The 15957-nt window shown below is 40.0% G+C and overlaps 1 protein-coding gene across 1 annotated transcript in view; it reads right to left on the bottom strand.

The window, feature by feature from the left end:
• MOB3A (MOB kinase activator 3A) overlaps positions 1-14379 on the bottom strand; it is a 39950-nt gene extending 25571 nt beyond the window's left edge. Inside the window, exon 1 of the mRNA XM_069073388.1 lies at positions 14229-14379. The gene's annotated coding sequence lies outside the window, so the exon portion shown is untranslated. The remainder of the gene's footprint in view (positions 1-14228) is intronic.
• Positions 14380-15957: the final 1578 nt, after the last annotated feature.

The following is a 15957-nucleotide window of genomic DNA, read 5'->3' on the forward strand; positions in this document are numbered from 1 at the left end:
GTTGGGTCTTGCCCACCTCTCACACATTCCTTAGTAGAATGTAAGCTCCTTGGGGGCAGGGACTGTTCTTTTTTTTGGGGGGGGGAGTGGGAGGAGATCCTTTTATCCCCAGCACCTAGCCCAGCACCTTGCAGTTACATAATAAATATTTTTTAAAGCAGAAAACACTTAATAAATGTACATTGAATCGAAGCAGGACAAGTCTAAATTCTCTTCGACATGACAACCCTTCAAAAACCTGAAGACAGCTATAACATCCCCAGGTACTCCAACCAAACCAAAGATTCAGATCTATTACTAAAACTTCCACCAGACCCTCAGAATGTGCATTTTCTAAATCTCTGGCATGAATGAGCTTCTTAAAGTGATCAAGAAAAAGTATTTAGTGAGAAAGGGGCAGAAGAATACAAATTAATTTGAGTTACTGGATGTTTTATACTCCCATAATCAACTGCACTAGAAAATAAGTGATTTATAACCCTAATTTGCAATCTCTACCACAGCATCATTTTTTAACATTCTCTTAAGTTTCTCCTCCTTGTCTTTAAGAGACAGATATGTGAAACGATAATCATGCTGTATAAGCACCAAGCTATTAAGACTAAGCATCATATGCATGAATTTTACTGTTGTCACTAAATAAAACTGTGTTCTAATTTAATCTGGGTACATATTTAATGATATTCAAAATCATTATCGCTTCTGGCTGCTTCATATATACAGTAAGGTTGATAGTGCCAGTTTTGGGGGTGGCTAGGTGGTAAAGTGAATAGAGCACCAGCCCTGGAGTCAGGGAGACCTGAGTTCAAATGTGGCCACAGACACTTAACACTTACTAGCCATGAGACCTTGGGCAAGTCACTTAATTCCAACTGCCTTGCCTTCTCCCTTCAAAAAGCAAAAAAAAAACCCAAAAACTGTGCCAGTTTTATTTACTGAACAGTGATAGAGAACAGGAAGGCATAATAGAAGCAAAAATGTTTAGAAGTTAAAGTATATGGCTAGACAAAAGTAGATAAGGAGGAGGTGGACTATAAGGAGCTTTAAATGACAAAGGGAAGAGTCTTCTATTTGATCCTGGAACTAACAGGGAACCACTATGATTTAATGAGGATATGTGTCAGGTTACACGGGAATGGAAGTAAGAGATGTAGAGACAGCTGACAACACTTGGAAAATGACTGAACATGTGGGGAAGGTGAGAGTGAAGAGCAGAGGACAAGATGGAGGTTACAAACCTGAATGACTGGAAGAGCAACCATGTGCCCTCAAAAGAGACAAGGAGATCAGGAAGGAAGAGATGGCAGAGAAGATCATGAGTTTTGTTATGGACATGAAGTGTTTGAAATGAAGATGTTCAATAGACAGCTAATGATGAGAACCAGAGCTCAAGAGAAAGACTAAAGCTAGAAATACTATGCATGTAGAGACAAACACACAGGCACATGGATGTATACATATGTTGTGTATATGCCTCTATACACACGTAGAGAAACCCTATGTATAGAGATGATCACTAAACTCACAGAAGCTGATGAGATTAAATAAAAGAGGGACTTGGACAAAGCCCTGAGGTTTGGGGTGAGCTGGGCCAGGTTATGAAAACCCAGGGAGGAGAGAGAATCCAAGAGAAGAGGGAGCTCCACAATGTCAAATGCTACGGAGAAAAGACCATGGATCTGGCAAGAGGAGACTACAGAGACCATAAGTGATGCAGCTGAAGCCCGATTTCATGGGGTTAGATGCAGCTTTTTTTTAATGGGAACTTGACTGTGAAAAGGAAGAGAGAGATAATAGGGTCAAATAAGATTCTAAGGATGTAGGAGACTTGGTCCTACATCTGGAAGAGAGCCAAAAGATAGAGATAGGGGATGGGAGAGGGAATTGGATTTCAGGGACAAGCTAGCAGGAGACAGGGCAAGACAAGGGATCAAATGATTGAGCAGAACTGAACTCGGTGAGAAAGGTTATCTCTTGCAAGGAAGAACAAAATGTGGGATACAGGGGAGAAGAAATATAGCTCCTGTGCTAGGTTTTAGGTCTCCCTTACCCAAGACACTAAGGATACAAAAAAGAATAACAGCTGCGGTATTCAAGGACCTGTATTTCATGGAATTTAGGAGATGTAACACATACTTGGTTATGTAAACAAGATAAGCTGAGGAGAAAGAATCTACTGTTCCTGAGGATTTGTTTATTCATTTATTTGTTGGTTTGCTTTTTTTTGGGGGGGTGGGATGCAGGGCAATTGGGGTTAAGTGAGTTGCCTGAGGTCACAAGGCTATTTAGCATTAAGTGTCTGAGGCTGAATTTGAACTCAGGTCCTCCTGACTCCAGGGCTGGTGCTCTATTCACTGCGCCACCTAGCCCTCCCCCACTTCCTGAGGACTTGTGGGATCAGAAAAGGCTTCCAGTGGGAGGTGACCCCAGAATTGAACCCTGAAGCTAGGGATTACAAGAAGCAGAAGTCAGGAAAGAATGCATTCCAGGCATAAGGGAAGGGGGCTCTGTGAAGACACTTTCCAAGTGCCAGGAATAGTCTGAAGGCCCTGAGACAGGTGATGGAATGTTAAATTCAAGGATGGCTACTAGAATGTAAAATGTGTGAAGAACAGACACTAAACTTCAGAAGGTAGGTGAGAAGCAGATTATAGAAAGCTTGAGATGCCAAGAAGCAGAAGTGAAATGTTCAGGCTAAGATGTCTAAAAATCAGGAAGAAAACCCTTAAAGAAGAAACGAATGCTTCCTGCTCCCAAATTTCAGCTATTGTCCAATACCAACAAGGACACCTCAAAAAGGCACAGTTATTCCATGCTAATATCATGTCTAATTCTATTTCTTTTTAACCATTGTCTTTTCTAGAACTCTTTTCTGTTCTCCAGCAGCACTCAGTAAATAGGACAGACACTATTACACTTTGTGCAAATATGAGGAAACAGAATTCTGAGAAGGTAAATGACTTGCCCAAGGTAAATATAGAATCCATACAAGAATTTAGTTCTCTTTTAGGAAAACTTCTTTTTCACCAGATCATCTTGCTGCCAACACATAACTCAAATGTTAGCGATTCTTTCCTTGTCTTCTGTATTTGGAACTCATCAGGTATCATTAGATATCCTTTATCCTTAGCACTAAAATGTATATATTTTTTTAAATCGAGGTTTCCAAATTTTAAAAAATATAGGCCTTAAAAATATTTTTAAAAACCAAATTAAATAAAAGATTAACATTTGCAAACTTTCTATTACAGTCCCTCCTCAGAAAGAGGAAGAATTTTTTTTAAGTGGAAGTAATTTTCTGAAGAACTTTTGGGCTCCTACTAGAGCATTCTAAAAGTAAACAAGCATTCATCTCATCCTCATGCAGCAACTACCTTATGGAAGGTTTTTCTTCCTTAAGGGGGGGGGGGGCGGCCACGTGGCTCAACGAGTAAGAGCACCAGCCCTAGTGTCAGGATGACCTGGGGATCGAATCTGGGCTCAGATACTTAGCACCACACCCAGAAATAACTAGCTGTGTAACCTTTAGCAAGTTACTTAACCCCAATTGCTTAAAAAAGAAAAAGAAAGAAAGAAAACTATAGGAAGTGAGGGAGGGGAGGGTGAGATGGAGGGAAAAAAGGAGGATGAAAATGTTAGTTTTTGCTGCTACCTTAGAAGTAATGGAGTGAAAAAAAAAACCTGTATATTTGGAACTGGCTTTGAAAGGGTGGCGGTTGTGGCAGCTGTTTGTTTTTTCCTCTGTAGGTCTCAGTATCTTCCCTGGTAAAATAAGGAGCTCAGCCTAATCAAGTTGGCTCTAAAATTCTATTATCTTGAGATTCAGCTGATAGTCACCGATAAACGGGTACAAAGTTTCAAAAAGGAAACTGTCACCCCACACCGACTCCAGTGTCTTTTTTTCTTGCTCTGTTGTGAACAAACTGAGTGAAGAATTAGGCATGGTAGACTCAAATATTCAGATACATACTTTCCCAAGGCAAAATAAAGTGATAAGTGAATTTCTAAACGAGTTATAAAGAAAACTATTATCTTCATTTTCCTGTCCATGCCATTTAAATAGCCTTTGAGATCTGAATGGCACTTGTAGTGCTAAGAAACCAAACAAAAGCTAGTATGACCAAACTTCCCCCTTTTTCTTTAAGTAATTCCTCCCATGGCTTTTACCAAGCAAACCAACACTGACCCCTCCCTAACTGAGGTTCAGAAATAGAGAGACACACCAAAACTCATCCCTTTCCTTCCGGTTAGCTATGCTCTTTATTATCCTGTTGCTTACAAACTGGGCCCATTTGTAAAATGTTTCAGTTTTGGGGCTGTTAGTTGTTAGGTTTTAAAATTTTACACAAGGGCTCAAATGCTTGGAAAAAAAATAAAGCCCTCACTCTGAGTTGTCTAAAAAAGTTACAAAACTCAAGTCACAGAAGAACTACTTGGAGCAGAGTACCATCTGAGAGTGGTGAGAGAAAAAAGACATACACCAGAATCTGACCTATTTGAAAAAAAGTGATCTGGGATTGACATCTTTAGTAATCTAGAATTTATTGATAAAAATTCTAACTTTTACTAAGATTACAATTTTTAGATTTTAAAGCTGCAATTCTGTCAGACATTAACAAAGATGACTATTTTTCTAATTACTAAAGCAATCACTCTAGTATATTTATCATGAGATAATATTCTTAACTTTAGTCCTACATGGAAGAGGAGAACAGGAAAAAAAAAAAGAGTGGGAACTTCTAACTCAATGTAACACTAACACCTATAAAAATCATATGACTTGATAAACTTGTATAAAATTGATTAAAGTTGTAATAGAAGTGCACAATATTCACGAATGTTTAATAAATGGCATCTATCAAGTTTCTTTTATGCTCCTTGACTGTCAGTTTTAAAAGTACCATCTTTGATGATTTCTTCTTAGGGGGAAGGATCTGGAAATCACCTAACATTTTACAAACCGTAAAGTGTATAATGGAATAACACCACTCTGGGAACACTTAACAAGTTTAAAAAAACAATAACAAAGCACTTTACTTATTAAATTTATTATTTTTCTCTAAAGTAGGGGTTCTTAACGTTTTTCTGATCTTTCCTCTGGCAGCCTGGTTAAATCTATGGACCTATTCCTTCTCAGACTGTTTTTAAGTACATGAAATAAAATACATAGGGTTACACAGGAAACCTATTTAATACTGAAATAGTTATTGAACTATTTTTAAATAAGTTCATAGAATCCATATGTATACATGTATATACACATAAATATATGTTAGTGAACTAAGCTATCTTAATCACTGCTGTATTTTGGGGCTATCAGCTCTGTTAGTGAATTTTGTTCTAGTCCAATGGGAGAAGGGGAAGGAAGGTAGAAAGGGAATAAGCACTTAAATAGTGCCTACCATGTTCCAGGCATTTCACAGATATTATCTCAATGAAACAATGAAAAGAGAAGCAAAAGGAGAACTGAGCAGACCTGTTGTCAATTCTCACCATCCTTCCACCTCAAGCAAAGGTCCTGTCCCTTCGGTGACCCTCTTTTTCCTCCCAATACAGATTTAAAAGACCCAACTTTTTGCTGTCCTGTTTTCTTCGTTCTAGAATTAGCTCCTGACATTTATTTTTACAATACCATGCCACCCTCCTATTTATCTGGCTAGACTTCCATTTGCTATACATTTCTTCTTAAAAATCTAAGTTTATGAATGGCTTCCCTGTGCACCCTCATTAGTTTCTTACAGAAAACTTCTTGTTGTGGTAGAAGGTGACACTGCTCAATTATCTCCCACTATACTTTTTCTTAAAATTTTACTTAAGAGTTTATATTTTAAAGTGGCAGCCTTAAGTGTGTGCCAGTTAATGGAGTCTGTAGGCTCTTTTGGGAGAGCAAAAGACATTATGGTAACTGATTTACAGTCGTTAACACCATTGTATGAAAGTGCTATAATCAGTGTCACTGTCCTTTCCTCTGACCATTTTTAAAAATTTTTTTTTTTGCTTTTTGGAGGGAAATTGGGGTTAAGTGACTTGCCCAAAGTCACACACCTAGTAAGTGTGTCAAGTGTCTGAGGCCACATTTGAACTAAGGTCCTCCTGATTCCACTGCGCCCACCTAGCCACCCCAGACCATTTTTTTTTTTTTGAGGTCAAGAAGTTGTTTGAATGAGTTACACTGGAATTGTTTTAATTCTCATTTTTATTCTTTCTCCTAGCTTTATTCAGTACTCAGCACAGAGTACTTAGTACACAGTAAGTGCTTAATAACTGTTTCTTGACTTGTTGGTTTTGTGTACATTTTTCACCTTTGCTCTAACAAATTAGTGGTTTTGATGGGGTGCTTGGGGTGTCTGTGTTTATAACATCAGTTTGTAAAATCAATTTGTAAAATCACATTCCCACCCCAACCCCCCCAGCCTCAGAGCATTAACTCTGCCCCTTCCCTCTGCCAGCACTCTGCCTAGCAACAAATAATGAACTGTTTATTTCTGCTTGGTACAATAAAAAGCTACACCTATGAGTCCTCCACTAAACCATCTATAAACTTTTTAGCTTAGGCAAATGTTATCTCCCCTAGTATAATGGCCCAATGAACCTATGAATCCTTCAATTTACTATCTGTAAGCTAATTCCTCAGCCAATTATACACATCCTGAATCCCCGTTGGCCTTGGTTCCTAACATCCATCTTGTCGAACATGACACTGATGGGTGGCAGACTAGGCACTTCTCAGTCAGCCCTGACCGCTAGCTGACTTAGTGACCATTTCAAGACTAAAACCACATCTCCAGGTAGTCCTCCCTTGGGCTATTTCCCAGTGAATTATGGGCAATATGCTTTCAAAGTAGATATTAAAAGTGCTATACCTATGACTTCTTTAAGGTTGCAAGTTCCCTAAGACCTTCTTCCCGATGTATAGCATAACAGTAAACTTTTACAATCCTGACTTAAAAGATTGCTTGGGTCCTATGAATTCATTCCAGACTGCCCATTCAGGAACTCTGGTCATTGGAGCCCCTGTAACAGCTATTCTTCCCTCGTCAGTTTGACCAATCACAAGACAGTTGATTCAGGAATAATTCCTTTATCAACGATTAGCTGTTTTCCGTCTATTCATATATAATCAATTTCAATTTTTTTGTGAAGTTATTCAGTTTTCACTATGTTCAGCATCTCATGATTCTTTTCTAGAGCCTACTATTAATGATATTTATTTATGAGTTTTCTGGGCTGTTGAAAGTCTTTAACCTTCATTATTCCTTACCCTTGGGTAATATTTTCAAAAATAATTTTTTTCGCCATCCATGATATCACCACATTTGTGCTGAAGTCAGTGAATATCAAAATAATATGTGGATCCAATCTGGACAGTCTTGAGTTATTCATAAAATTCCTTTACCTTTTTATACTCTGCAATAGATAGTGCATAAACTGCAATTACTTTCACTGCAGTCTTTTTGCAAATATAAGCTGTGCAATATGAAATTACTAAATTGTTTCATGAAATTGTATTTCTTATTCATGCTCATTAAGTTCATAATACATTTTTAAAAAATTATTGGTTGAAGGCAGCTTGGTGGAATAGTAGATAGAGCACTGGACTTAGGAGTCAGGAAATTCTAAATTCAAATACATCCTCAGACATTTACTGTGTGACCCTGGGTCATCAAACCTCTGTCTTGGTGTTCTCATTTGTAAAACGGGGATGATAATAGCACCTGCCTCATAGGGTTGTTGTGAGAATAAAGAGAGATAATATTTGTAAAGTGCTTTTTAAACCTTACATAAATGCTATTATTATTATTACCTTTGGATAAAACTAATTCTATCAATTTCTTTATTTGCCTCTCCAAAGAAGCAATAAAATCCAGTGGCTCCCTATTACCTTCAGGATCAAATATAAAAGCTTCTCTTTGGCTTTTAAAGTCTTACATAACCTGGTTTCTTCCGACATTTCCAGTCTTTTTAAATACCTTACTCATCTTCATGTACTCTTAATCGAGTGGTGACACTCCATCTCTAGGACTGTGCATTTTCACTGACTGTTCTCCTTCCCTCCTCATCTTCACTTGGTTTCAAATCCCACCTAAAATCCCACCTTCTATAAAAATTATTTTTCATTCCCCTTAATTCTCTTTCCCTGAGACTAACCCCAATTTGTTACAGATACAAAGAAGATAGATATTAGATTGATAGTTTGTATGTAGTTATTTGCATGTTCTTTCCCATTAGACTTTTCTCTCCTTGAGAGCAGGGGCTGTTTTTTGTATTTATTAAGTAGGCACTTAATAAATGCTAGATGACTGATTGACCAAAGAGAACCTATAAAACATCATTCCACTTAGTTGTAACTTCCTCATCTTCTCATTTCATTTATGAGAATGTCAGATTGATGCGATTTATTCTAGTAATTGGCCTATTGGCTAAACATTGGACAAAAAAAATCTCCCATGTGGAATATTTATATCAAAGATGACTATGGATGACCTAAAATTCTGTGATATTTAGCACCTTCTACATACTCATCTGCCAATTTGCAGCTTCACTTTAGGAGCTGAAGAGGGCCCCACAGAACTGAGAGCCATATTGTATTTTTCTTTGTTTCATGGATTGTCAAAGTCAAAGAATTCATCACCAAGGGGTCAGCTTACAAATGATGACCTTCCCCCATTCTGTCTCCCAAGTATTAGCTGCCAATCCCAGCTTTGTTTTCATAGGATCCTAACCAGAAAGTTGGAAGGGACCTACCTTAAAACCCTTCTTAAATTCCTTCATTTTACTTTTGTGGGAAATGAAGCTCGAAGCAGTTAAGTGATTTTCCCACGGTCGAAGTCGAAGGTGAGAGTTGAATTCAGATCCCCTGACTCCAGGCTTAGTGCTCTTTTCACTGACCCTGACAAAAACTGGTCATTCCCAATAGGTTTATAATCTATTTATATATATATATATAACCTATTATAAAAGCTGTTCCTTCCCTATAGATTTATAATTCAATAGTGGGGGAGGGATGGCCCAAGAGCAAAACCAATCAGAAGGTAGAAAAAGAGTATGAATCCCACCCTTCTTTCAACAGCCAACCATAGGGCTAGTCTCTTCCACCAACCCATACCTTATGGCTAGTATCATTATTATTTGCTTTTTGGAGGGCAATTGGGGTTAAGTGACTTGCCCAAGGTCACAAGGCTAGTTTTTGTGTTAAGTGTCTGAGGCCGAATTTGAACTCAGGTCCTCCTGACTCCAGGGCCGGTGCTCTATTCACTTCGTCACCTAGCCACCCACCTTATTATCATAAATCTCACTGAAGAAAATGATTCCTTAAAAGTTGGAATTGAGCAATGAAAACTAATGACTTTAGGAGGCATCAAGAAACAAAACAAAATCTCAAAGAATAAAAAAATAGAAAAACATGAAATATCTCACTGGAAAAATAAATGACCTGGAAAACAGATCCAGGACAGAGAATTTAAGATTTATTGGACTACCTGAAAGTCATGGTCAAAAGAAGAGCCTAGACATCATCTTTCAAGAAATTATCAAGGAAAATTTTCTTCTTGGATAAAGACTTCATTTCTCAAACATATAGAAAACTGAGTCAAATCTATAGAAATAAGGGCCATTCCTCAGTTGTTATAACAATAGCCAAAGGATATGCCCTGACATTCTAGAACCTAAGGGTAAAATAGAAATTGAAAGGATCCACTGATCATCTCCTATGCATAGTAACAGCAATACTGTATAATAACTCTACTATGAATAACTTAGCTATTCTCAGCAATACAATAATTCAAGACAATTCTGTAGGACTTACGATGAAAAGTGCTGTCCATCTCCAGAGAAAGAACAGGTAGAACCTGAATACAGATCAAAGATACTTTTTCTTTACTTTCTTTTTTTTCTTGTCTGTTTTCTTTCACAGAATGATTTATATTGAAATATGTTTTGCATGAAACACAAGTATAATCTATGTCAAATTACTTGTCTTCTCAATGGAGGAGGGGCAAAAGGAGGGAAAGAATTTGGAACTCAAAATCTGAAAAATAAAGATAAAATTGGTTTTATATGTAATTGGAAAAAAAACATTAAATAAGATTCTTAAGGGGGGGAGAATAAAAGTCTCATGTATACCCTTCCACCTTTTTTTATTTGGGTGGGACAGAAGAAGTTACACACCAGTTCATATAATACAATTTTAAAAGAGAGTATTTATACATTGGTCAAAATTTTTTTTTTACAATAGGGGTAATGAAATCAAAAAGTTTGATTTAAATTCATTTAAAACCACTTAAGATCATTAATTAAGCGTAGATATAAATCTGGGGAAGAAAAAACTCAATATATATAATAAAAAGAATCCACATGAGGTCAAAGATAATTATAATAATAATAGTTATCACTTATATAGTGCCTACTATGTGCCAGGCACTTTAGAAATATGTCATTTGATTCTCACAACAACTTTTGGAGGTAGGTACTAGTATTGTAGTACTAGTAGTACTATTACTACTATTATTAGTCTCATTTTACAGATGAGGAAACCAAGGCAAACAGATTAACTGACTTGCCCAGGTCTCATAGCTAGTAGTGTCAGGGTCTGGATTTGAACTCAGGTCTTCCTGACTCCAGGCATAGTGTTCTATCTCCCATGATACCTAACTGCTCCTATTATTATTTGTCTTGTTGTACTATTAAAGTAGAAAAATCATGAAAGTGTGTAGAAAAGATTTACCCAAGATTATGTTATCATAATAGCCAAAAATCAAATTCAGCCCTCCTAAAATCTTGGTTCTTGCCCTAATATATCTATCCAAAGAGAAATCTCTTATCCCCTTTATTCTAATAGATAACAGTAACTGGGTATTTTTAATTGGCAAAGTACTAAAAGGAGAACTGATATGAGAATATTTTAAAACTATTTTAGCCTCAAAATGGCTTAACAAACCAGGTCTGAGATAGGTTTCATAAAACATTAAGTGTTACTGGAGACTAGGGGGTGGATGGTTAGTTTAGATAATTTTGAAAATAAACTGCTTTTTAACCCCAACAGGAAGAGATCAAAATTTCTTTTGACAAAAGTAGATCTGAAACCATCTACATGGAAAATAACAAGATAATTCTATGTATTCAAGGAAAACTTCTCAAACTAAGCAAGACAAAATCAGTGCTTAGTTATAAATAAATCACAAAAAGGTATCTAGTACTCTAAAATCAGAAAAGGCAACTAACGATCAAAAAGACTCTTATTTAGCCCCTCAAGTTAGGCTAGAATGCTTTGGGGAGCTATCAGTGAAGATTTCCTTTAAAGACACAACTTCCAGTTCTTCCTACCTATCAGTCAACTGGCTGATTCACTTTCTCTCTGGTTTAGTAATTGAATTTATAAATTCCAGGAAAACAGGAAGAGACACACACACACAGACATGAAGATTTTAAAGGTCCAAGAGTAAAAAATATATATGTATATACACAAATATATGTGTGTGTATATATATATATACACACACACACACACACACACACATATATATATATATATACATATGTGTAATTTGTTTTAAAAATTCAGATATTGGGAGTTTTTTCAACCCTCTCTTAGAAAACATATGAAAAAATGTCTCCAAAAAGTTATCTATTGCTAAAATTTAAAAAAAATGTAGTTCAGACAACAATTTTAATTTTAAAAAACTGAACAATGGGGGCGGCTAGATGGTTCAGTGAATAGAACACCGATCCTAGATTCAGGAGGACCTTAACTCAGGAGGAGTTCAAATCCGGCCTCAGACACTCAACATTTACTAGCCATGTAACCTTGGGCAAGTTGCTTAACCCCAATTGCCCTGCCCTCCAAAAAGCAAAAAAAAAAAAACCCCAAAACCCAAAAAACTGAACAATGTTATATAAGGAAGTACCACTAAAACTGTTTAGAAAATCATCTCACCTTCTTAAAGAAATGATGAGTATGAATACAGAGAAGCAAGGAAACGCAAGAAGAACTGATGCATATCAGATAAGTAGAGCAGGGAACACACTATGCATAAAAGACTACAACAATGTGAACAATAACTACAAAATAATCTATATGACTCATGCAAAATTATAAAGAACAAGCTTGACCCCAAAGAAGAGATATAAGAAGACACCACATCCCAATTCCTTTGCTGAGGTGGGAGAGAGGAAGAAAACACGGCATATAAAACCAGATTTTTTATGTATTAAACGATTCTGCTAAACTTTGCTGAATTCTTTTTTCATTTTTTAAAAAGTTTTTGTTATATTTGATGGTTCTCTGAGGGGGAAGAAGAGGTAAGGGGGAAATCTAGTCGATATAAAAAACTAAAGATATCAATAAAAATCTATTTTTAAAATGTAAAAAATATATATGTACTAAATTAGCATTTCCACGATCTCTCAAAGTATTCAAAATATAGAGTTTAAACACTTAAGTCTCAGAAAAAGATGCTGCTGAATACGTGTTTATTCGATTCAAAACTAGAAGTAAAATTTAAGAATCACTCTCTGAAGGGTCTGTAATCAATTGACCAACATATTAATTCTAATGTTAAAGGACACTTAAAGTTTTTATGTATCTAACTCCCTTTAGTAAATTGTTAAAAAAACAAAAAAAAAAAAACTAAAAAAACCCACAACCCTAGTTAATCTGAATCAATAGGGAAGGAAGTTGAAAGTTACTTCAGAAAATTAGGGTCGCCATAAATACACTCAGAATTATTTTTGTAAGGGGGAAAAACATCAAGATGCTTCTTAATATGCCAACATGGTGGGGATTTCCAGCATGGGGATTTCTGGCACAGGGCTTTCCTGAGGGAGAAAGGAACTCATACCACCCCCCCCACCCCCCAAAAAAGGTCTTGGCCCAGTCTGTTATATGGACTATTTACTTTTACTACCAGGATATATATACACTGGATATTTGTCCCTCACAACAAATACCAAAGTTGTTTTACCCTAACAGCCAAACCTCCTAAGGGTTTTTATTTTAATAATATAAGCTCTGTAGCTTTAAAAAGGCAACAAATGTATAAGCATTTTTTAAATGAAGTCAATCACCAAGAAAATCCAAAGTTCGAGCCCAAAGTCCCTGGTGAAATTTTCTGGTGTTTCACAATTTAAGTGGTGGAGATGGGCGGGGGAGGCCGCGGGGGAGGCCACAGAGCACCCCAACAGGGCCGGCCTGCGCCCTGGTCCCCAACAGGGCGTTCTCAAAGCTGCAGCCCTGAGGCTGCGTTTTCTCCCTTCCCTTCCCAACAGCCACCTTCTGAAGGGGGGGGAGTAAAGACCACTCTGGGGAGCCCCCAAAAGGAGGGTTATCCCCAACCCTCTGAGCCGGAAGACACCTCTTTGACATTAGACCCATAGAAAAGGAGGATTTATGATAATATCCCAGGGCTCTGAGGATCACCTGATACAACCTGTTTTACAGATGGGGAAACTAAGGCACAAGAAGAGAACACGACAGGAGAGGAGATGGAAGAGAGCCTAAGTAAAAACGGTATCAAATCCGACCCTCTTCTTTCACGGATGGAGCCACTGAGGCCCTGCCACGGCTCCGGGGCCGAACGGGCTTTGGGAGTCATCTAAGCCAATGCCTTATTTTACAGACGGGGAAACTGAGGCTGAGGGAGGGAAGCCACGCCTGAAGGATGACCACCGCGGCTGGAGGGCTCCCTGGACACCACCTTTGGGGGAAGGTGACTTAGCAAAGCCTTCTCGGAAGGATGTTTTTTAAAGGCACAAAGGAAACCACTTATTTTGGTTTGGATTAAAATTCAGTAAATTTTTTTTCATTAAAGAAGTAAAAGTTTCAGGATGTTTTTTTTTTTAAAGACGCTCCAGGACCACGGATTTAGTTCACACCTCCTTGCCCTCCTTTTACAGACAAGGGGCAACTGAGGCCCAGGAATTAACCTTTTCATTTTACAGCCGAGGAAACTGAGGCCCCGAGAGCGGAAAGAACGGCCCAGGATGACACGGCCTGGCCTCCAAGCCGGCGGGGGGTCTCCCCAAGACTGAGGGGCACGTCCCCTCCCCCTCTCTCTGGAGCGGGCTGACCCTTCTCGAGATCCTCCCCAGAGGCCCTCGCGTGAGCGGGAGGACCCCCCCCACACACACACACACAAACACCCCCTCCCCAAAGGCGGGACCCTGGGGGCCCTCTCTCCCAGTCCCCCGGCTATCAGGCCTGCGCTCCCACGTCCCAGCCTCGCCCTTCTCACCTGCTCAGCCCCGCGACGCCCCTCAGTTCGCAGACCAACCACCGCCCAGCTGCGCACGCGCCTCAGAGGCTCCGACTCGGGTCCCTCCGACCCTCGCGGAACGCTCCTAGAGGAGTTCCCGGTGACCCGACCCTCCCTTCCCCCTCCCCTCGCGGAGGCCCAAACCGGATCTACTTCTTCTTAAAGGGCCCGCCCGTCAGTCGCTGGAACTTCAGGACAGGGAGAGGCGAAGCAACCGGTCCCTGAAAGTGAACGAGGCGGCTCTTAGGGTTTCTAGACTTAGAAAAAAACCCTTAGAGGCCCTGAAGCCCAACTCCCCCTCCCCCCATTTTTTTTTTTTTCAAAGGGGGAAACCGAGGGCCAGAGAAGGGAAGGGAATGGGTTACCCAAGGTCACATAGCCGATTAGTGCCAGGGCAGTGCCTCCCCAACCCTCCTACTTCCTCAGCCGCAGACTGTGGAGGGAGGAGGCAGGAAACCACTCTGGACCACGGCTCAAGACGGGGAGGCCCCGCTACTGCGCCCCCCCCCCCATTTTACAGATGAGGAAACTAAGGCCAGAGGAGTGAAATGACGTGACCCAAGGACACATGGCTGTTAGTGGGAAAGCTGAGGATTTGAACCCAAGTTCTCTGCCTCCCAGTCATTTCCCCTTCATCCAGCGTCTTCTCTTGGCTCAAGTCGCAGGGGCTAGCACCGTCTAGCAAAGGTTGTTTGATGGAATGAATAAAGCAAGGACCTGGAAGGGGGATGCCTGGGGCACCGGGTCTGAGATGGGTTTGCCCCTCTAGGGGCAGTTGTCTGGAATACGCGCGCACACACACACACACACACACACACACACACACACACACACACGCACCCCACACCCCTTTGTCTCCTCCCCCCATTCCTTCACACCCTCCCCTCCCTTCTACTCTACCCTAGAACCCCAGCCCTAGGGCAGCCATAACAAAGGTGTAGTTTCCAGGCCCGGGAGGTGACAGTCCGTTCCGCTGTCCGCCTTCATCAGATCTCATCTGGAGCTTTGTGTTTCGGTCCTGGGGGCCACGGTTCCAGAACAACAATAAATTCGAAATGATCCGGAGGAGGGTGACCAGAACGGATGAAAGAACTGGGAGTGTTTACCTTGGAGAAGAGAAGACTCAGGGGGCAGCTGACAGCTGTGTTCACGTATTTGGAGGCTGTCACGTGGAGCCTTAAACTGTTTGGTCAGGGGCCAGGGGCCAGGTCTAGGAGTCGTGCCCGGAAGTTTCAATGGGGCTGATTTAGGCTTGGTCCGGGGTAAAAACATCCTAACCATTAGCAAAGTCCCAAAGTGTAGGAGCCGCCTCAAACGGCGGTGGATTTCCTCCTCGGAGTTCTTGGCAGAGGCTGGATGACCGACCCCTTGCTGGGTGTGGCACAGTGGGGATTCCTTTCCCGTCCGGGTTGGATTAGATGAAGGATGAGAACCCCCCTCCACTCTCCAGTTTTGTCCATTTCTGAGATTCATACCTTCTCCATCCCCTCCTGAGGCTATGCTCCCTCAGATTTCACTCACCCCATTAGTCTATCCCCGACTCTATCCTCAGACTAACATTCCTCAAACTATGGCCCCTGAAAGCTCTTCAGACCCCATCCCTAGAGCATCACCGCCTCCCCCCCCCCCCAATCTGTCTTCAGAGCATTCTCAGATTAACTGTCAAATCTTGCCTCTTCTCCCAGGTCCTGAATCACTGGGAGGTGGT

Source organism: Petaurus breviceps, unplaced genomic scaffold, assembly GCF_028583685.1.
Source record: "Petaurus breviceps papuanus isolate PSGF00001 unplaced genomic scaffold, PetGlider_PUasm1.0 108, whole genome shotgun sequence".
NCBI classification, from domain to species: Eukaryota; Metazoa; Chordata; class Mammalia; order Diprotodontia; family Petauridae; genus Petaurus; species Petaurus breviceps.